Here is a 23,166-nt window from a genome sequence, read left to right as displayed (position 1 = left end):
GTGATATTTTAAGTAGCCACGGTAACACAAACTAAAATGTATATACATTCAACAGCTTCTCACAGAAGGCCTAAAAATATTCACTAATTTTCAAAATGAATTTGTCCAGCATTCTTACCAGCAGTTTATCATCTTCCTCCAGGAATGATTTATAGAAGGCTTCTCTAATTAGGCAAAAAGGATATTATCAAATCACTTTGGAAAAATGTTGTAGATAAAGGGGAAGATTAACTATTTCAATTAACCATTAACCAAGATCATAATTTATTAGTCACATATGGTTCTTGTATCGCACTGATAGGGCCTTCCTAGAGACACAGAAGGTATTCCTCTTCAGTCATACTACACTTGCATCAGCAGATCTACCTGAGTAGTCTTTTTTAATCTCACACCTTTAAATATATTCATTACTTCCCACAGAAATAGACAGGCAGCTGTCCTTGAATGCAGTTCTTGTATTTTATCATTATGATTTCTCAGAGCCTTTTTGAGTGTTCACACAAGGCCTGCTGTAAGAGCCGCTGTACTGGCACAGCCCATCAGTCCATCCAGATGTTGTGATTCTGACAGAGAAGAGGGCTAGGGAGGAATGTATGAACTGGGAAAGTATATAGCAAGAACAGTCCCACAGTGGGTGCTTTAATAATAACTGTAGGCATGTTCTCATTTGGCCCCAAGATAGTTCCTCCAGATCTGGCCTGGTGTGGATGATGCACTCAGCTCAGAGGCATAATTTTGTCCCTGCTTTATGCACTATTAAATATATATGTAATTAATGCAGTTAAGAGCATTTGCAGTATAAAGTATATAGAACACATTCATTTTGGAAATTTTTCTAACATTGTCATATTGTATGTCCACCACCCACTTCACAGTGGAACAGAACCATCTCTTCCAAAAATGTCATTTTGTGGTTCTCGAAAGAAGGGGATTTTGACTTCCACCAGCCTGGTTTGCATTTACATCCTGTGTGGCTGTATTTCAGATTGAAAACATATGACACAACTATCCCATGGCTGTGAATACTTCATCTCTGTCTACATTATGTCCCATTCCTCAAAGTTCAAAGATAAACTCACAGCTAATCTGCCAACCTTTCCCTATAACAGAGGCAGTATTTTATCTACACAGCTCTTCCTGTTCCAACTAGTAAAGTATTGTTACTTATTTACATTAAGACAAACATCAGTGCTGAGGTTAAAGTTATCTCCTAGGCATTCACAAATGAGTAGGACTTTGTGTGACTAATATCTGAAGTCAGTCTCAAGAAACAGGTATCTGAGTCTGGACAAAGTGCTGACAATCCCCCAAAGACACTAGGTAAAACTCATGAAGGCAAAAGAATACAGAAAGTGGAGGGAGAAGGTAGAGTAGTATATGACGCTAACCAGCAGATGGTTGACATAGTGTATTCCTCTGCTTCTCTTCAAACCATGGTAAACGACATTAAAAACCTAGCTATGCTTTTAACAAAAGGCTCGTCAGACTGAGCAGGATGTTCTTTGGCTTCCTATTGCCTCTGCTACTGCTGCACTTTGAAAAAGGAGCTGTCCAGCAAGAACATGAAATGGTAACAAAAATAATCAAATAAACATCAAAAGGAATGAGGGAAAACTTTAAGTTACCTGCAGACACTATCAAGAGAAGACAAGTGAACATAAGATTATTGCTTTTCCAGGAGAGGTATCTGTATCATGAACGTACCTCTTAAACATGAACTGAAGCTGTCCTCCATCTCCCACTCAGAAAACTCATATGAGGGTTTTTTTCATGCTGACAACAGATATACCAGAGAATTTTAAGTCATGTCTGATGTTGTTTGTTGTCTGAGCAATGATGAAAGGAGCTGCAAGATTAGTGACTCACTATGGTACATCTGTGGACACAGAACAACTATTACATTACTCATAGGGTTCTAATTGCTTGTTCATCATCTTAAAAAAAGAAATAGAAGATCCAGAGCCCCAATATATGTGTATTTTAAGGGACTGATCGACATCCCATTAAAGTCAAGAGGGAGGGGATACATCTTACTACAGTGTGGACTTCTGTATCTAAAAATCTGGCCATGAGCTCTTGTCATAGTCAATACAGGGAGGGTCAATAAACTCAAAAGACTGTAATGTGTAATTCCTCTCATCCTAAAGCAGACAGTAGTTTTGGTCAGATCGATCACACTCTAAATTCTACTGACTGTATTGGAGTTGACTATAATAGGATAACTAGCTCAGATACAAACTTATAGTGTGGATATCAAAACCTAGATAAGTTTATTTCCACCAGGGGATTTTATGTCATCTACAGTGCGCACTGCCAGAAGTTTTGTTTGGGAAAAATATGGCCAAAAAGATGAAGGAATGAGTCCAAGCAAAAGAAATATTGAGATAAGAAGCAGATATCTTAATTGTTATCTGCTGTTGAATATATTATTTTATTTGGATTGTCTTCTATTTTATCAGCCCTTCTTTGACAGGACTCTGTGGCTAAGGACTCTATTCTGAGAGGTAAATCTGATGTCAGGGGAACATTTCTAAGATAGAGGATGAAAAGCACAGCGATCAAAGTCAGAGATAGAGACCAGTCTGCAAAACCCTAAAGGCTTCCAGAGCATGTTAACCCATCTAAAACAGTGTGGGCAGTACTGAAAATGAACACTAGTATAACCTCCTGTTGCTAAATATTATTTTTTTTCAGCATTGACACTACAGTCATTCCCTCCTCTTCATTTGATTAATCACAAAGGACAATATTTTCATGCTTGGAACCAGGCCACACTTTTACTGTATGTTTTTATGATATTTACATGGCAGTTGGAATTAGAGAAGATTGTCATTAGAGCTCCATTCCAGCATTCCATCAGATAAACAACAAATTATCTGGGTTGATTAAGTTCACCTTGACAAAGGGGTCAATGTCTGAGGCATCATCTGCTGACAAATTCATATCCACAGACTTCAAGGGGAATATTTGTTAGTAATTAACTTCAACTTGCTTTTAGGGTAGGAATTTAAGGGCTTTACTTTGGCTTTGTTTTTCAGATCAGACGACTAAATTTCCCTGGCTTCTGAAAGAGGCGAGCGTGCAGAAGGCACAAAGTTACTGAACTGCTTTCGTTGGAATATGAACCATGGTTTTGTGACTGTTAAACAACCAGCTGTATAGATTTCTTGAACCACTCACACAGTCAGTCTAAAATGATACTCACCGACTCTTACTTGAAAAAAAGATAAATAAACAGTCATGGAATTCAAAACATATATCCATCATGTACCTGAAATAGGTTGGATAATTCCCCTGAACCTTGTTACATTTCTTTAACCAAACAGTAGCAGAATTTACTCATAGTTTACCAGATCTAATATGGCAAAAAAATGAGTTATGTGTTCCACTATCAAGGGAGAGGCATAAAGAAAATTCACAGGCATACGTACACATATACACTCACTTTTGCGTACTTTCTTTTTTTCCCCAGAAAATATTTTGTTTAGACTGAGAGTGAGCACCTAAGCCATACTATAAAAGCATAGTTAGGGATTTCCAAGTTCCCTCAAAGGGACACAATATTTTCTGATTGTCTGCACTAGAGGGAAGATCCATCCCTGAGAATGAGAGGAAACCAGGAAACAGTTTTGGGGGTGGATTAGTCTTAAATTCCATGCTGCTAAAAAATTCATTGGTTATAAAATTGCATAAGCCTGTATGCGTTCCGAGAGCAAGAAACCTAACTTCCTTTCTGTGCTGCTTTCTCAGCCCACAAGCAGTTTCCTTAGCAAAAACAGTATATCACAGAACTCTGCTGCAAACATCTATCAGAACAGGCCGTGGGATAACTTTACAGTTGGAGCCATCACGATGCTGTACATTGGCAGCTGATCGCTCTTGCCATCTTGAAGGAGTCATTCAGCACCTTCCCAGACTGGGTTGTTAATAGTTTAATTTCTATGTGGGAATCTACGAATCATTTGCAAATAGCAGAAAAAGTGAATATATTTATATATTGTTTATTTAAGCTGGTATCTAGAGCCTAGCTGGATCTTAAGTCATTCTTATACCTGCTTTCATTGCGGGCCTGAAAAAGATTCAAGAAGCTCAAGTGAAATGATTGAAATTAGAGGAAGTCGTTGGATCAGACAGGATTAAAAAGGCCTAGGACCCATTCAACTTCCATTATTGCCTAGTACCTTGACCCACATAGTGTGCCTAGAGGATGGTTTCAAAGCTTTGTAAAAATCTGGCTTCTGTATCATTCCTGGATTTTTTCCAGCAACAAATATTAGCAGCTCACCATGATCTTTCCTCTTGGCAATATTCAGCTAAATGACTGTCTGCTTTCAGCTTTACTGACGTAAATCCAAGGCAGTATCAACTAAACTCAGAGGGGGAAATTTAGTTCTGTTTCTTCAACTCCATTGACTTCAGGGGACTTGTATCTGTAAGTCAAAGCATAAACCAGGCATTCCTCATTCTTTTCAGATTTGCACTAGGATCACTGAATTCAAATTTGACCCGTAGTCATGTCACCACTTGAAAACCATCCTAGACAGAGAAATTAGCTGGGGTTGTTGGTATTGCTTCAGATAAATGTCCTTTCTTGGTAAATCTTTTCTTCATACCAATGACATTTGCTCCCTTCTAATGTGTGGACTGTTGAAGGTATTAAATCAGAAGTCAATATAAAGAACAATTTTGAGTAAAATATAGAAGATTGAAAAATATAATATTCTCAGGACGAAACTAAAAGGAGAGGGTTTAACACAGTTGACATCTAAGAAAGTACATAAGCAAGTACCTTGCTCAGTCATGGCCCCTGCGTGGAAAAAAACCACAGAAAGGAGTGTTAGGCAAAAGAACCTGCAGACAGCATATCTGAAGAGAAAAGTAATCCAGAAGTAATAGTGTCTTTAAATTCAGCACCACATTTCCCACAGAATTCAGGACAAGCAAGTCTTCTGTTCCATCCTTGATGATCACTGATTATCCAGAACTTAATTTTTCATGATGTCCTCCAACATGGTAATGACAACGTCTAAAGGTTTTTAATCTTCTTTAATGTTGCATAAGCAAATAATAACTTGCTGGAATTCAGAGAAGTAGTAGTTAGTTTTACCACTTTCAGGTTCTCTTTTTCTGTCACACAGAGAAAGGGTCACAAATCAGTTTCTGTATTAAAAGTGGGTGAATATGTATACCAAAACCCAAGGAAATCCACAGTATTATTCCCGTTGCTTTGCTGTGAGTGAGCCTCAGGAAGCCACCCACTCTACTGTAAAGGTTTTTGCAAGAACCACACAGCTCATCACATCAGAGGGAAAACCCATCTTTGTGTGATAGGTTTTGCTACTGCAGTTCATCTGCCTGCATGTTTGATGTGTTACTCTGTTTAATTTTCCTGTCATGGTCTTGCTGGGAATGTACTCATACAGTTCAGAAATTGGTCTCTCCTGGCCTTTTAGAAACATGTGACTCATTTCCTTTCCACGGTGACATCTCTTATCAAAAGTGCAAGCAGAAATAAAGCAGTTATCTTGGATCATCAGTGATTTGCACGTCTCTGTTAATCATTTAACCCTGAAAATCTATGCCAAAATATTCATCAAATTCAGTAGGATTTGTTGCCCTTTCAACATCTTGAAAATCAGGCCAGTTTGGGGAACTGAACTACTGACAGAAGAGCCCAAGTTTGGGTTCCAATTCTTAACGTTCTGACCTTCATTAATTTTATCAGGGAAAAAGAAAAATCAGGAAAAAACAATAACAGTGCATTTTGCCCAAGAACTATCTGTAGCCATCTCAGTTAAGTAATGAGAGACATTTTCAACAGACCACTAAGCTGACCTAGTATAATTTCAGCTTAGCTGATTGGCATTTAATAGCTTTGATGATCACTTGCTGAAAGCTTGCCATGTTATCTGTGTGCCATGCTGTCCTGTACACAAGGTGCACAAGTATTTCTCAGGATCACCTTCAAAGAGGAAAAAAAAGAAACTACAAATTCTCTGTGAGAGGCTCAGCACAATAAACGTGATCTGTGATGTTCTAGTCCCAAGAAATGGCTACAGGCCTACATCCCTGCCGTGGACAAGGAGACACAAGGAGACTCTGGATAAGTGCTTTGTACTAGAGAGAACAGAATAACATGGCGTAGCAACAGTGCTGCTGTTAATATCCTGAGCAAGAAGCCCTCATGAAGACCTTTCCTATCCAACATTTCTACTATGCTTACGATGCTAAATCTTCTGTTCTCCCTTCCAAGTATAAGGGAAGCCAGGAGGAAATGAAGTAATGCAAAAACTCCTCAGGCTAATTTTTCCTATGCACATGAGAGTGGAACGAGTATGGTATCATTTGGGCTGGAAGCTGGGCCAAGAAAAATGCATTTAGACCCAGGGATCCTCCACACCTCATATGTCCTTCACGAAAGACTTTGATCAGAGTACGCTGCATCTTTGTCCACATTGCTCTCCACATGCCAAGGCAGCTCCTCTTACCTCTCGCTGTGCTCCTGGTAGCTGACACGCGTGATCTGTGGTTTCCCCAAAGGGCCGGAGAGGATGGCGTAAAGCCGATCAGAACTGTGCTGCCCTGGCTTTGTTTTACTCACGGCTAATGCATGATGCAGCTTTGTGGAGCTCTTCTTGTTCTCTCCATCTTTTCCCTTGGGGTCCTTTGGTCATGTCAATCATTTAAAGAGAGGATAAAGACACCTACATAAAGGCACAGTAAGGGAGGGGTAGTGTGCCCTCCAGCTACTTTGCCCAGCCATAGATGATTTTCCCCACGCAGTTTTGCTCCTCTAGGCACGGTGGAATATGCTTTGATTTTCCATCCTTTCTGAACTCATTATCATCTGAAGTCAGTGACATTGGTACAAATTAACACCTGGTCTCTGTTTCTAACGAAGAGAAAACACACCAGGTGGACATTTAGAAAAATCAATTCCCATGATAAAGCTAAGGATATTAAAAAGAGAGAGAGAGAAAGAAACACACAAAGATTACAGAGCGCTGCTCTCCCACAGAAGCAGACAGAGTGGCAGCCAGCCATTGTTCGGAAAGGCAGCATCAGCACCAAGAATCAGATGACTAAGCTCCTGATAATGAATGAAATATTTTTACTATGCTGAAAAAATTCTGGCACTGCAGGAGGGCTCAGGATAAAGGAAGCAATTTGACCGGCCTTTCTGAAGGACACCATCAGATACCCTTCTGCCACAAGAAATTCCAGTACCTTGAAGAGAAGCGATGGTTCTGGGTTTTAGCAAGGGTAAAAGGACACAGGCTTAAATTAGTGTGGACTTGATCAAAACACATGTGAATAGCATTGTCTGCTAAATGTCGTCAGTTGTCTTGCAAGAGACATGATGCAGTGCTGGTCAAGGTTCAAGCTGGCTCTGAAAAGGCAGGAGAGCCCAGGTATCCCTGAGTCTTGCAAGAGAACAAATGGCTGCAGCATCTCGAAGTGTTTGCTACTCCCTGCTTAGCTGCTCATTGTCACCCCTCTGCTGGAAGGTGGGGAGCCTGTGCAGACCTGGAAGGGAACATGGTGCCTACAGCTCAGCTGCTGTCATTCAGAGTCTGGTCGCTCAGCACAAACCCCCTTTGTCACAGAGCTGGGGAGTGGTAAAATCTCAAAGGAAGATTCACCAGTGCTCATATCCTCACTTCTTATTGCAGCTGCCTTCTGATATCCCATCCAGAGGTAATGTGGGTATCATCTCCATTGCACTGGTGTGTCATGGATGTACCCTTCATGGGTACCCAGTATACCACGTTGCTGGCAGTGTGTCTCTGTGCTAGGCAAAAAGAAGACAGTGACCAAATGAAGATCGTTGAGAGGGGGCATTCATAAGTCAATGTTATGTCTGACAATGTCAGTACTATCTGACTATATTGGAATTATGGAAAGATGCTTCAGCTCATCCTTACAAAAATGAAAGATAAAAATACAAGGAAATTAAAAGGTTTGGATGCTCATATATATAAAGTCACACATACATAAATACACGTATGTCTATGTTGAGAAATTAAGGTTGTATATAGTCTATGGTAAGAAAATGCTAGCAAAGGAGAAGGTTATACAATGTGAACTGAGCTTTAAAGTGGTCTTTTTTTCTTCTGGAAAATAGCTTCTGAGCTAGAACCCCTCTGTTAAAATACACAAAATTTCCCCTTAATCTTACATATTTCAACTTGTGGGCTAAAAAGTTTGCATTGCTACTGCAAATAACTGCTTCTTTAAAAACTTACTGTGCTGCATCCTCTGAGAAGAAGAGTTGTCAGATACCTTTTTAAAACAAACCTTCCCTTCGATACAGCCTATCATGTGAACAGGTTAGGTATCAACTTGGGGTTCTGGAGGCAACAGCACAATTAGGACTGAGTCACCCATATAATTCCACCACACAGAGGCCTAATTCATCCAAACGTCAAACTTAGTCAGGACTGAGACTCCAATCCAAGGTTTGCTCTTGTACCTGCAAACACGGATATCTGCTCTACTGATTTAGTGAAGACATTTTAAATGGTGTAAACGAAGTTGGGATGAGGTCTAGAGGTCAAAATTTGTGCTCATTTCCTAGTAATTCTATTCCTTTTTATTCTGAAAACTAGGTAAGTCCGAATAGCATTAGATTTCTTATATTAAATATCAAACCCAAAGTCCAAGGCTTCAGTGGGGACACGGCATCTACAAAGCCTTCATTAACTGTGCTGTGAAGCTTTGAAGGTCCGCTGTGCAACTATTAGCTGATCTTATTTAACAAACACTGCTGTAGGCCTATGTGTTGTTTGTGGCTGAGCAGGTGATGATTTTCTCTTCGCTGCCACCAGTCAAGGACTTTCCACTACCAGGACCCAGGCTCCAGCTCTGGGGTCAGAGGTCCAGGCAGTAGCAGGGGAAAAGGGAAATGTTATCTCCATCGATTTCTAGTTCAAAGAAAGCTTTTTGCTTTCACACTTTGAAAAACACAGACTATCAGATCATCTCACAGCCAGGTTAATAGTGGGATTTGTTTTATTTCATGGCTAACGTGATTGTTATGTTTAATGCTTGTAGGAATAGAAACTGCTCAGATAGCAATTCTCTCTCCGTATTCTCTAAATTCCTCTCCAAATCTATAGCCTGCTAATACAGATGAGATTGTTTTCACTGACTCACAGACTTAAAAACACTTAGGTCCAGTTTTTCTTTACAGATGAAAGCAATTGTTTACATGAGGCTACTGTATAGTTACAAAGGCCAATAAGCTATTTTGCTTACTTTCAAATAAGATGTTATATTTTAGCGATCAGCTCTAACGCACTGAATAGCACATGTGCATTCTGGTTTGGGTTCTGAAACTCCATCTTCTGGTAATGGTCATTTGATGAGCAGATAGTAAGAAGTATCTATTTACACAAAGCTAAGGTCAGGCCCCAGGATGTATTAAGCATGACGCTGGTATTGCAAGTACAATGCGGCTCAAGTATACCTGAAGATGACTTCACAGGAAGGGAAGCAGGAAGACGAACAAGATACAAGCTAGGAGAGGTGAATGGACTATTGCTCTGATTATAAGCACTAGATTAATTAAAGCAAGAGAGAGTCATAGTAAATTCCAGTAAACAGAGGGAGAGGATGGATGCTACAAGGAAGAGATGACAAAACTAATTCTACGTCATTTTAGGCATCTCTGAATTTTGTGGATTTTACTGTGAGCCTGATATCCAAAGGAAATTAATAAATGCTACAGTCTTCACTGAAGATCTTTCACGTTTTCCAGTGGGCATTTGCTCTTCCATTTTTTGTAGACTGGTCAACATGGATGCTGTCACCCTGCCCCTGTGGAGTCCAGTGAAGGTGGGATACACTAGTTGTATACTTACTACCAAAAGATTCCTGAAGTCTCAGGAGTCATCTAGCCCCAGTGAAATCCACCCAAATGTGGCATCTGGTCCAACCTAAAAGAATCTGAAAAGAAACACAAATAATGGCTAGGATATGTAATCACATTGAGAAACTGTTTGGAAAGAGACACATTTTCTGATTGCTGTGTAAATGGTCCCAAGACTTGCATAAAAGCACTAGCTAACATGACTACACAAACCCTTTACTAGCAAAGGCAAATAAGATAAGGATTTCTGTTCTGTTGCCATTGAGTCTTTGAAGCAGTAGCAGTCTAGACAAACCAAGTTTTGCTTAACCTCCTGTTACAGATGAAATAAATATGCCTAAAAGGAAAACACATAAAGTTACTACGTTTTAACTGTAGGGGAAAGAACAGAGTGAGAGAAAAAGATCATCACATACAACTCAAAAGCTTTTGTAATTTTCGGTGTCAGTGGTCTGGCAGCTACTTTCAGAGGTTACAACTGTTGCAAGGAAACAACCAATCTGTCTCAGAAAGGTAAGAGAGTATAAGAAGTAAAAGGCTAAAATTTTAAAGTGAATCTAGGCTTTTGGCATTCACATCAGTGAATTACCAAGTAATACACGCCTCTGAAACCATGCCAGCCTGCACTGTGGCTGCTTATCTAGCTGAAATGGAGCATTGTTATTGTGCTTTTTCTGATAGGAAGAATACATTTCATATTCTAGAAGGCACCTCATAAAATGATCAGGCAGCAAATTTAACTAGCCAAAGTAATTTCATTTTTTTTGCACAGCACATAACACAGTTGTGGATGTGGAGCGAAATGCACTGAATGGGTTGAAAAGGGGGTTGGCAGATGGGTGAAGGAGAGGTCCACTGTGAGTCATTAAGCATGATTATTGGGAGAAACCTCCCAAGCTGCTGACTGCTGGAAGCAGGGATGCCAGGGAAGGGTCACCTTGCATAGAAATCATATTCCTTACATCCTTTCCAATGGCGTCTTCCAGCAGCTGACATGAGAGTCATGGGACTGGGCTAAGTAAAGTCTGTCTGGTGTGCTTCAGCAGTTGTGCTGTTACCTCGTCTGCTGCTCCTCATCTTGTAGTTCATGAAAACAACTTTGAAATACCATGTCTTAATTCAGGCCCTGCCTCTTCCTCTGCTCCTGCACTGGTGCAGGCACAAAAGACATCCATTTCTCTGGTCCTCAGCCACTATTGTTGTCCACATGGTCAAGTGTGTCAGTTCATTGTAGCTGTTAACATCACAGTTTATCTATAGGATAGTTTTAGTTGCAGCTTCTCAGGGTAAGAGTTCCTCCTTACTGCAGAGAAGCAAAGGTAAAACACGTGGGAAAAGGGGAAAGAGAACAGAGTAAAACATAAGAAGCAAAGAACTGAGGGAGGCAAAATGGGCAGAGTTACCTAGGAAGCAGGCTGGTATTTGTCTCCTCAAATACATACTTTAAAAGCCAGTGCTTCGATGAACTTGTCCAATTGACAGTGGTGAAGGAGGTTGTTCTGGTCAACACTGTCTCTGAACCACAGGACTGTGATATTATTTGTATTGGGAGACAGAGCTGTAGATGGAAAATAAAAACTTGCCTAGCTTCTTGCCTCATCTTAAAATATGGCCACTGCCCCTGGGGGTATTTGCACTCCCGACATGCAGCAGTTATCCTACCCCCCCTCAGATCTGGATAGCCATGCCAGGAATGACAGCACTGTGCTTGCCAGCACAGTGCTCCCATGTGGACCATTAGGATTTCTTGTGATGCAAGTGTTGCTTCTCAAACTGTGAAATAAATGTGTCTATCCTCCTGGAAACACCAGGAGACACTGGATGGTTCTGGGGGATGCTCAGAGCTTAACTGATGTAGCTGGTGTCACAGCAAAGAAAACAGGTTGCCAGACCGAGTGAGAGCTAAATCCACCCTCTGAGTTGCACGTCTTGCTATGGGTGGCTGAGGGGATTTTGGGGGATGGGGGAGAGGAAGGGGTGAAACATCAAGTGTAAGAGTCCAGATTAAATCTGGAATGAGTATGGTCCCTAACGGAGTAGTCTGATCCCTGATTTTCTCTAGGTTGCAAACTCCTTCTGAGGTCAGGGCAAACCTCATCGTGGCACTAGTATTGCTGCGTTGCTATTGAAAATTGATGCATTGTCCACAGTGCTAAGGCTGTTTTCTCACATGATCTGAGACAATCTACACTTTTGCTGGAGTTCCTGAGAAAACAACTTACTATTGTCAAATCTCAAAATTTGACAAGAGTGCATCAGTCCCTACCCCATCCCAAGGGAAATATTTTCTGTTTTCACGTCTGCTGGGATTTTTGTATTTTGCTTACTGAAGCCTGGATATAACATGGAACCACACATTAATACAGGACACAAACCCACTCAAGTTGGCATTCAATATATGCCTGGCAGTAAAGTAGATGAGAGATGTTTTTGCCAGAGACCTGGGGCCAATGAAATGAAATTATTCAACTCCCAGTTTAGATTATCTGTGATTGAACTTGATTCTAGCATGGAGGAAAACAAAACCTTATTTCAATAAATGTCATAAAACCAGTGAAATACCCGGGGCTGGAACCTGCGGTTTCTTGTTAGCATTTCAGCAGACCCATCTCCTAGGCTACATGGGAATGATAAAAGAGCTTCACCCTTACATTTTACTGCCTCAAAACCAGGCGAAGGTTGGATTTCAGCTCCACAGTGAACCTGCCTGCAGTAGGGGACCAATCCATGTTACTTCATGGCTGTGACTTCTCCCACAGGATCCATCTCAAGTCACCAACTCCTACAAAGAGTCACAACCTGGAGTTTTGTCCAGGTACTCTCTAAGTGGAAAAAAACTGTCTCTTTTTTCTTATTCATCTGTTTAAAAGAAAAAAGATAATCCATTGCCACTTCCATGTTTACACTTTTACAGTTTCAGAAAAAAAAAAACCAACCTTTTTTTTATGAGTCAGAAGCTAACAAATATCTTGCTTTTTATGTACTTGTAATCTTCCCTGGGCCCACTGCACCACAAAGCTCACAATGTGCTGGTTCAGGATTGAACTGGGAAGGCAATTAAGCAAGTTGGTACCCTCTCTCAAAAAACCACTGCAGCAGAGAGGTGCAAATAAATAACAGAAACCTTATCTTTGCTGCTAAATATGGAGGAAATTTTTGGTATCCTTCATCCCTTTAATGGAGCTAAGAGAGTCACAGAGGATGCAAATTGGGGCTTTTAGTTCAAGTTGCACAGGGTCCAAGTTATACCATAGTACCTGTGCTTTTCCCCTGCTCCTTGACCCCAGGCCAAGTGTGGATGGCGATAAAACTGTTGCTTGATACCTCAGTCTTGAACTCAGAGGAAAATGCTGCTGCTGTGCAGTGAAAGTGCTTCGTAGAAGGCAAAGTGTGTCCAGCACCAGAGACTTCATGGCTGTCCTTCATGCTTCCAAATATGAAACCTCTTCATCTGGGTCCAAAAGGAATGGGGAAAAGGATGGCAAAGAGGAGAGGCTACAGAAATTGCCTTTATCTTCCTTCTTGTTCTTCAGGGGAACAGCTCATCTTTGGCTTTCCTAACAGACATTATTCTTCTGAAAGAAGAGAGAGAAAGGTAGTAAAACCTTCCTTTTCCCTCAGTGTGAAACTACTGCAGTTTCCTTTCTCCCTCATGCCCAAAGAATGTGGAAATATTAATCCTGAAAGTAGTGTAACATATCTTCCACTCTTTCCTACACACTTTTTTATTCTACTGTTCACTGCCTGGGGACTCCTGATCCATCCTAGTATCTGAATTATCATGAGTCTGTGACATACAAGCTTGAAAATTGTGAAGCCATGTTGATTTGACAAATAGTTGTGTCAGTGACTTGATTATCTGCCCTACATGCTTAGTTTGTGCTTTTGTGAAGTAGTAAGAGTGATTCAGGTAACTTCATTCAAGTCTCATCTGCACTACCTTTGTGTCATCATCTCCTATATGTTTTCCCCATCCCACTGGTCTGAAATCCTCTGTGATACTGGACAGCTGTCAGCAAGGAAGAAAATTTCTAGAAATAATGTGCATGAATGGAACCACGATCTGTTGCTCATACACCTCAGCCTTCCTTATTTAACATTTCTCTTTTTGTTGAGCCATTTCTTCCGTTTTTCCTACATTTTCTATACCCATTGCTGAGTGGGCTTAGGTCTTTCAGCTTCTGTCCCCTGAAAAATCTGCCATTCTTATTTCCTTTATATTTTTTACATGCCAATTCTTTCTGCAGGGGTCCTTGTGCAGAAGGTTGATACTCTCCTTTCAAATTAATTACCAAATATGCATACATACATACTCACAGTGCTGTCTCTGATCCATGGCCAAGATACCTCTTCATACTTCTCCACAGTCCATCCTCTGATTTATTTCCATTAATCTCTGTCCCTGCAGGTTTTTTCTCTCTAGTTACCATTTTATTTCTTTCTCCTCATCTCAGAGGAGATTTTCTGGAAGTAACTAGGTGGTAGAAATTAGGTGCTGTCGTTTCACCCTACGTATTTCTCAGTAATATAAGTAGAAGTTGTCCCTGCCTGAACAACTCTTATTGTCATAGCAGGGTGAGTCAGTGTGCACTCTGCCTCACGAGGTCTTCAGACCGAGCTCATCCCTGGGATGCACTTGATGCAAGATTGCTGGGAAGAATCAACTGGGGCTTTGCTTATAGAATCTAAGGCTCCAGATGTGCCTTTGGCAGCTGCTATAACCTACTTGCCATGAGGAAGTTATTCCTGCTGGGGACTGGAAGCAGCTTAGGTAGGCAGCAAACTGGTTGGCATCAGAGCAAGCTCTGCTAGCTTTATATCATTTCAGAGCTCTCCTCCAGTGAGGAGATTCTCCATGTGGGTCTTGCAGTCAGTTGACAGCTTTGCTTACTAAAGGAGCATCTCCAGGTGAGAATCTCCTTTTATAATTACTCTGCCCTTGTTCATTTTCTGAAATCTGAAATAATTAGGCTAGGCTAATAAAAATGCTTTACGCTGTACACAAGGAAATACCATGTGCCAGCTCTCCTTCCCTGAAGGTATTTCCCCCACTTCCTCATGCCTCTCCTGCTTTCCCCTTCTTTTCTTTGCACTAGTCCTGAGAGATAGGAACCTACTGCTTACTGTGCAGCATCCTGATTTTCTGCCAAAATCCTTGTTTCTGTTTTAGTTGATCCTACCTTGCTGCGGTAAGTTTTTCTTCAGCTGCAGCTCGTGAGCTATGAAACCTTTTTTTGCCAAGTGCAGAGTTCATACTTTCCCTTGATTTACTGGCAGTAAAATACTGTCTGATCAGATGTCTTAGCACAATGCTATTCTCATCTAAGGATGACATTTTTACCTTTCAAAGAAAAACAGAGTTTCACTTGAAGATAAAAAGGCAGAGAGTTGAAGAATGTAAACAGAGTGTAGATTCTCTTATCACAGTTAAAGAAGAAAAAAAATACCCCAAACTATTTTAAACAGGGCCCTATATAAGGACATCTACAAAACCACTTCCCATTTCATAGGACAGGATATGCCAAAGAAATGATACAGCTTGGCACAAATAACAAAGATTATTTGAACTTTATTTAAATATTACAAGGACGTTTAAAGACATCTCAGGACATAAATCCCATTTTGATTACATTCCTCAGCTTTGCTTTAATGTTCATCTTTTTCCTGGTTAGAAGAGGAAACTAGGAGGATAGTCAAAACTTGTGGTTGTTAAAAATTATGAGCATCCTGTAAGCAGGTCTGGAAACTAAAACCTTAAATTTCTTCCCCATGCAAGCCTAGAGAAGGAAGCCAGCATATAATCTTCTCCCCTTCACTTTACTGGAACTCTTTTATCGCTCATGGCTGACCTGGAAGATGAGAGGTAATTTAAACTCTAATTGTCTCAATAAGAGCCAAGCAAAGAAAACAAAACTATATTAAAACAAACAGTCTCCAGCCACTGAATCTATCCTGGGGACACTGATGGATGGGTCAGAATTCAAATGTTGTAGGCTGGGATCACTGATGAGAACAGCCCGTGCTGGCTGCTAAACAGATGGGCACCCTCAAATCTACACAGCCGTGCACATATCCTTAACTGATGGAAATCAGCACTTCTCTGCAGGAGTCAATAAAGAGATATCACTATTCAACAGCTGGGAATCCAGCCTATACGATTTTCAATTTGGGTTAAGCTCAGGATTCGCAAGTGTTGAATCCAAGAACAAGGCATGAGCGTTCCCTCAGGACTTTGCCATTTGTAAGTGCCAGTAAAAACCACACAAGTGTCAAGTAAACCCACACCAATGCAGACCCTCATGTCTTGCATACATGCAAGATTCACAAGAGAAAAGACAATTTGAGAGAGCTGTAAGAATTTAATTAGGATAGCAATCCTACAGGCATCTTGTTCTTAAACCAGTTACGTTAGATGGATGAGTAATGATATTAAAAGCCAGTAGCTTGTGTCCCACAGGGAGAAAAGCGGGAATTTTGTACTGTTAGGGAAAAAAAAAAAAAACATCTGTTTTGCATTAGGGAATGGTTCTGCAATGTGCCACAAAGAACTGTGAATGGTTTAGTTCATCCTTCTACACTGGCTTTAATTCTGTTCCTACAATGAAAACTCTCTAAAAATCATTGTGTTAAGAGAGTAAGGGGAAGGAGTGACAGAAAACTCAAGGGCAAGAGAATGTATACACAAATCACAGGCCCTGCCTAAATCTTATGCTCCCATTCCACACAGTGTGAAGAATGATTCAAGTCAGGGAAAATCTCAATTAGGTCTACAGCATACCTGTTATACTTTGTTTAAATAAACCAGCTTGCCTCTTTGTTTTTCTTCAATGCCAAAACACAGACTAAATGTAAAGCAAAGAACCACTCTTCCATGTCCTAGAAGATGATACTAGATGTCTTGCTAAGCTCTGCCAACTCCTGAAAGTCAGAGGGGGTAGCATCTATCCATAGGGTCCACGTACAGAATGCTGATCAATTAAGTCAGTCCTGGAAGTAAGAGCTGGACATTTTAAAATGTTATTCCTTGTTAACATACAGACAATATAGATGCAATCAGTCTCCCAAATATTCCAAAATCTTCAGAAATAGTCCACAGAAATATTTGTAAGGCTCAGACACAGTGGGAGACCTTCGCTTGTGCATCCTTGCTCTATGGTCTTGTTGGACTTCAAAATGGTGCAATGATTTCAGAGGATGTAATGAGGCTGTTTCTCCTAGGTGTGCAATGCAATGACTGCAGGGCACTACATACGCACCACGGCTCAAGCAGTGCGGAGTCAACTGACATTTTCAAAGGTGTGTAAGACGTGAGTTGGAGTTGAGAATCCAGACCCTCTAGGTAAATTTTGACTGTCTGTCTAGAGGTGTGGGATTATTCCAGCCTATGCCCAAGGGCACAAAGGAGGAAAGGCTCCCTCAAAAATATCTTCTCCAACCTTGTGTAAGGCTGGGCACAATCCACTTCTAAATTATCTAAGGAAAGCAGTTCTGATATGAGGAGAGAAAAGGACATTTGCCAGAGAACTGTTTTCAGGACATAGTTATACAATAGCAACTAGAAAGGTCATCGTAGGGCATCGACTAGTGTTTGTTCCTGTGCCTTTCACTGAGCAAGCTTAAAATAAGGTTGGTTTCATATAAGTAATAACTCAGCCAATTAAAAAAAAAAAAACTAAGAAAAGCCCTGTTCACTGCCACTCTATAATGTGAGGGAACTAATGAAGAGATCTTATTGCAGTTTGGCGATAGCATCTTTGCTTCTTACGAAGCCAGCCAGTTAGCAGAAACAACTGCCAAAAAATAAGTCCTGTCTCTCCTAGGCAAGGACACAACAACCCTAACTGGGACAATGGAGGCAGGTTGGAGAGTCTGAAAAATGAAAGGAAGAGAGCAATAATCAAAACAAGTTTGTTTTGTTCTTACCACTGGGTGTGCCCTCCTTTTGAGTGAGGAAGTAACTTAGTTTAACATCCCAATCAGCTGAAAAACCTCACCTTTACCGTAATTGAAGTTCAGTTTTTCACATCCCTTTGCTCCTCCCTTACACCCTGTTGCATTTTCATCATTGACCAGCAGTCTCACTTCAGTGCTGGTCAGACTGGTTAATTTGATGATCAAGGCCACCTTCCTTGTGAAACAACTGCTGTAAAAAAGCTGTTTCTGCATATGTGCCTGCACGTGTTCTCTTCTCATTAGTCCTCAAACACTGAATGCGGACAAACATGAAGCAGAAGCTCTCTCTGGGAATTTGGAGGGACAAAAGAGCCTTGTAAAACAAGCCAGGAAGGTGTATTATTACAGAGGATAAGCAAATAAACGGCCACAGAGTCCTATGTCTTCATTCCCAGAGCTTTTTTATCCAGCCCAAGCGCCACTGCACAGGGAGGAACAGCAGTCCCACAGCTGCTCTGCTGACCTTTCTTCAAATACCTCTCACCTCAGACAACCACCGTTTTGCCTTGAATCTGCCACAGGAGAAGTTCAGGTCAAGATACACAAGTCCTGATGGAGCCCATGATGGCGATGATTTGTCAGAGACTGTCTGGAATGAAAGGAAGGCAGAAGTATGATGTCTTTTACCCAGTTATTTGTTCCCAAGGATTTTTGGAAAGTGAGCACCAGCAGGTTAAAAAAAGAGAGGGAATGTCATCATGTAGTGCTGGTGTGAAGCTTTGCTCCATCAATCTGAGCTTGAGAACGGGGGGGGGACGACAGACTGGACGAAGAAGGTGTTGCTTGCTAATGTAAAGAAATTGTGAGAAATTACACACATGGAATTGATAGAGCCTATCCTTGGCAAATGATTTTGACATGTGGGAACCTGTAGAACCTGGCCTTTCAATCTGCCAAAATTTCAAATTAAATTAACCTGTCCAAGGGAGAATTCTGGTGACAATTTGCATATGGGACCCTGGCAACTTTTGTGACCAATCAAAAAAAAAAATAATTATTTTCTTTGGGACAACAACATGTGTATAGAAACTGCATCCAGCAGTTGTCGTTTTCATCTTCTACAGTGTATTCTCACCTTTCCAGTATTGACAGCTGCTGGAAGGAAGGTGGCACATTATGAAGTTGTGAATAGGGTTACAAGGTCTTTATTTCCCCTTTGCTTTCCCAGAGTGAAAAAATAAGTTACTGTGCTGAGATGCGATACCTTGTACAGTCCATTGCTGAACAGTGGATATGGAAAGAGCTACTCCTGAAAACAGGAACACATCAGGCAACAGCTGTATGTGCAACACCAGTGGCAGTACCAAACCCAGAAACCCTACAGATTTGTAGCACCTGACACATTAATGGTCAGCTGGGGCTTTACTCACTGCTGGACGCTTGTTTAGGCAACCCCTGAGAAACTGCAAGTTTCATTAGGGTGGAAGAAATGATGGCAGTAATAGGTTAATCAGCTAGCTGGTTAAAAATAAAACCACGTAATTTGCGCAGGTGCTCTGTCTTAAAACAGGATGTGGGGTAAGCTGTGAATATCATCAGAAATGGCTCTTTCTTTGGGTGGCACCAAGAATATAAACTCTGTAGCGACTTGTCTATTTAACCTGTGTGGTTTCCTGAAGACTGCTTTTCTGCAACTTCTCAGAACAGTGTGCAGGTCATAGGGTAGTTTTGTTGATGAACATGGGATTGTCCCAGTTTAAACTGCACAGATAACGATCAGGGACTAAAACACACCAAGGCAGAGTCCTTCTCTGATTGCCACTTCCAGAACTCAGTATCTTATTTTTCTTGACAGTGGTGTTGATCTGCAGGTTGGATATATTTCCAAATCCATTCATCTTTTCTCTCTCAGTTAAGAGTTTCATAATGTTAGTTTCCCATTTTTTCACTTTGAATTGGGGATCAAACGTAACTACCCCCTAACCCCCTCAGGCACTGCAAGATCTCTAACAAGACTGCAGTAACAATTTAGAAGAAAATCCATTACAACCTTTACAGTCACAGGATCATTCATTGTTACCAGGAAGGAGCAGTCTCTGAATGACAAAGTTTATTATTTTGTTTTACTAGTGTATTTGGTTTAAAATTGTTTAACTGTTGTGCAGCAATCACTGCCATAAAAATGCAAGCCATTGAAATGTTGATGTTCTCCAGCACGGAATGAAATGCCTACTCTTCTGTCCTTAAATCGACCTCAGTGGAGCAACAAGTCCCTTCTAGAGCATCTGAACCATCATGTCTCTGATCTGAAAGAAATACTTAGTAATAACAGCAACCTTTGTATTGCTTTTACTGAGAATGGATAGACAAGTAGGTACCAGGGCTGTGAAAGTTCATCCTTCATCCCTTCATCCCTCCGCTGCTTTTATATTTTCTCTAGAAGATATAATGAACATAACTGATACCTCAAACATTTATCAGACTGTATAATGTGATCTTTTTCCCATTCATGGTGGCTAGACATCTCCATTTCATCATATGCACAGATATTTTGTGCTACACCTGTGCTACAGGCTGCCTGTGGAGTGAGTTTCACCACTGTCATTTAAGCTCATAGAAAATACTCACATTGCAATGCCAGACTTTAAGGTGATAGCTACCAAAGATTGTATCGCTATTTCTTGTCTTTCCCACATTTTACTCTAATCCCTAGTGTGAATACACCACCTAGGAAAATACGTATTTTGGGTAGCTGGGAATCTCTGGAGTTCTCAGGTCTCAATAGTTTTGTAGTTTTGAAGAACTGGATAACAATGTGGGTTGCAAGATCAGCATCTTTCTGCCTACGCGTGGAAAGGGTGTGACACTCAGCTGCTTCTCATCTATCTATGCAGAAAAAATGCATGTCTCAGTTTTGATCATCACAGCCCTGTAATACTACTCATGCACAAAACCAGGAGTTTGTAAACTACTTGGTAAACAACAGAGTGTTTGTAACCACCAAGTAGATCCCAGAGAATTGTTTCTTTTGTTGTTTGCCCTCAAGGTAAACAGTATTGCTAATAGCAATGCTGTGAAAATTCAATACATTGACAGAACAATTTTCACTGTGAAGTACTTTACGACCTAGAAATTTGGCTGTGGAGAGTCTGATATGTCATTACCCAGGTTTCTGCCAGGAGTGTGGGACGTGGCCAGTCTGAAGGGAAAGGTTTCTATCAGTGACTAATAAGGAGTCTTCAGAGCAGCAAATTCCACACGTTGCTCAGCAACTTTCCCAGACAGCAGAAATGCCAGAATTTTCTTGCAAACGGTGTTGAGGTACTTTTAATGATCATAGCTGTGAAGGCCTTGGGCTTTTGTTTTGTTTCACAGAAAGCATGGCACCTTCAGAACAGTGTGTCGTGTGTCCCCCCCCCATGTCTAGATGAGGCCCTGGGGCTGAGGAAGGATGAGATGTATTTTATCACTGACATTGCTTCCAGCGACACTTACACACCCTCCACTCCCTGTTGTCACCCAGAAGTGAACTCCATCTTCTGAGTTCAAATGTAGTGCAGTGTCTCGAAGAAGTGCATCAATTCAGGGAAGGGAGTGGATGAAGTTTTCTTAATGTTTGCATGAGGAACAATTAACGACTGACTCACAACTCACAGAAATCAATGGAGATCTCAGTGGGATTGGACTGAGCCATAAGCAAGGAGACACCCTTCGTATTGTAGACTTTCCTTAATTCTTATTGGCTAGTGCTCATTTATTTTTAAATGGCAACAGCACTCGACACTTGACTATTTACACAGGTCTTGTATCAACAAATATTTTCCCCAAAGTGTTTGCAGTAATTAACATATAAATAAACCATGTTTTTTCAAAGCTGGTGACATATGTTAGCAAGTGTTTGCCAACACAAAGCTTAGCGAGGCAAATAGGGGCAGATTCTGTTTCTTCATCTTTTCAGGCAGACTGTTGCTAAGACAGGTCATTAGCAAGTTGTAGAACCTCCAATTCTGATATATATGGCAGGAACTAACAGCTATCAACCACATCCATCTCACCAACCTACACAGTGCATCAGCAAGGATTTTCAGGAATGCAGGTTTCAAGGTACAGGAAAGTGATACAGAGATGCATCCACAGCTGATGTAATTTGGCATGGTTAGAATCATAGAATCACAGAATCTTAGAATCATTTAGGTTGGAAAAGACCTTCGAGATCATCAAGTCTAACCATTAACCTAGCATTGCCACATCCACCACTAAGCCATGTCCCTAAATGCCACATCTAGACACCTTTTAAATACCTCCAGGAATAGTGACTCAACCACTTCCCTGGGCAGCCTGTTCCAGTGCTTGACAACCCTTCTGGTGAATAAATTTTTCCTGATATCCAATCTAAATGTCCCCTGGCACAATTTGAGGCCATGTCCTCTTGTCCCATCACTTCTAACTGGGGAGAAGAGACTGACACCCACATCGTTACAACCTCCTTTCAGGTAGTTGTGGAGAGCGATAAGGTCTTCCCTCAGCCTCCTTTTCAGGAGGTTCAATTAAGCAGACTCAGCTTTTAGTATTGATTCTCCCTTTTTCTCCAGTTCTACTTTAGAGGATTTAGTCCTCAGTTTTAGCATTGTAACTGTGAAGTTCTACTTCTGTGTCATGCTGGATTAATGCAGATCATGTCACCGAGTTGAGAGCTAGAGGTGTCCTATATTTAAAACTCTAAATCATTCCTGTAAAGAACTGCTCTGTTATATAAAACATTACAGACTTCAGCCATTTGCATGTGAAAATATTTAATAAGACAAGATAATGTAACAGAATAGTAGCTAGAACAGACCAGAATCCACCATTTTTGCCCAAACAAGAAATGCACTCATGTCTTGGTTACAGGGACATCCTCTCTCATTCCCATCTTCCTCTGGCCCTTTGAATCTTGCCTTTTGAATCTTGCCCTTTTTTTCCTGCACGCTGGTACTGCTGCAAGGATGGTGAGTAAGAACATCCTGGTGCTTAGGACCTGACCCCAAAAATGCCAGGCTGAAGAGAGCTGAATCCAGATCTCTGTGTGTCTGAGCACTGAACAATGTAAAACACAGTCATTCCCCGCCCCCCCCCCCCCCCCCCCCCCCCCACACACACACACAGCAGCTGCTTTTTAAAAGGGGAAAGTGAATCATTTCCTTGGTACTCAGCCTGATAACTTTGGAGTACATGTTTAGGAAACAGCTTTGGACTGTGAATCACAAAATATTGGAGGTGGAAAGTCTGAGCTGCAGAGGTAACATTTCAAACTTGTGTCTTACGTGTGTCCTATAGAAACAGCTCATTTGGGTGCTCCTCTGCCCTGTGCTGTGATTTCTGCCTTTACAAACACAGATCCCTCAAACTGTTGTATGCAGGAT

The sequence above is a fragment of the Accipiter gentilis genome, chromosome 2, assembly GCF_929443795.1.
Source record: "Accipiter gentilis chromosome 2, bAccGen1.1, whole genome shotgun sequence".
Classification (NCBI taxonomy): Eukaryota; Metazoa; Chordata; class Aves; order Accipitriformes; family Accipitridae; genus Astur; species Astur gentilis.
This window is presented reverse-complemented; position numbering follows the sequence as displayed.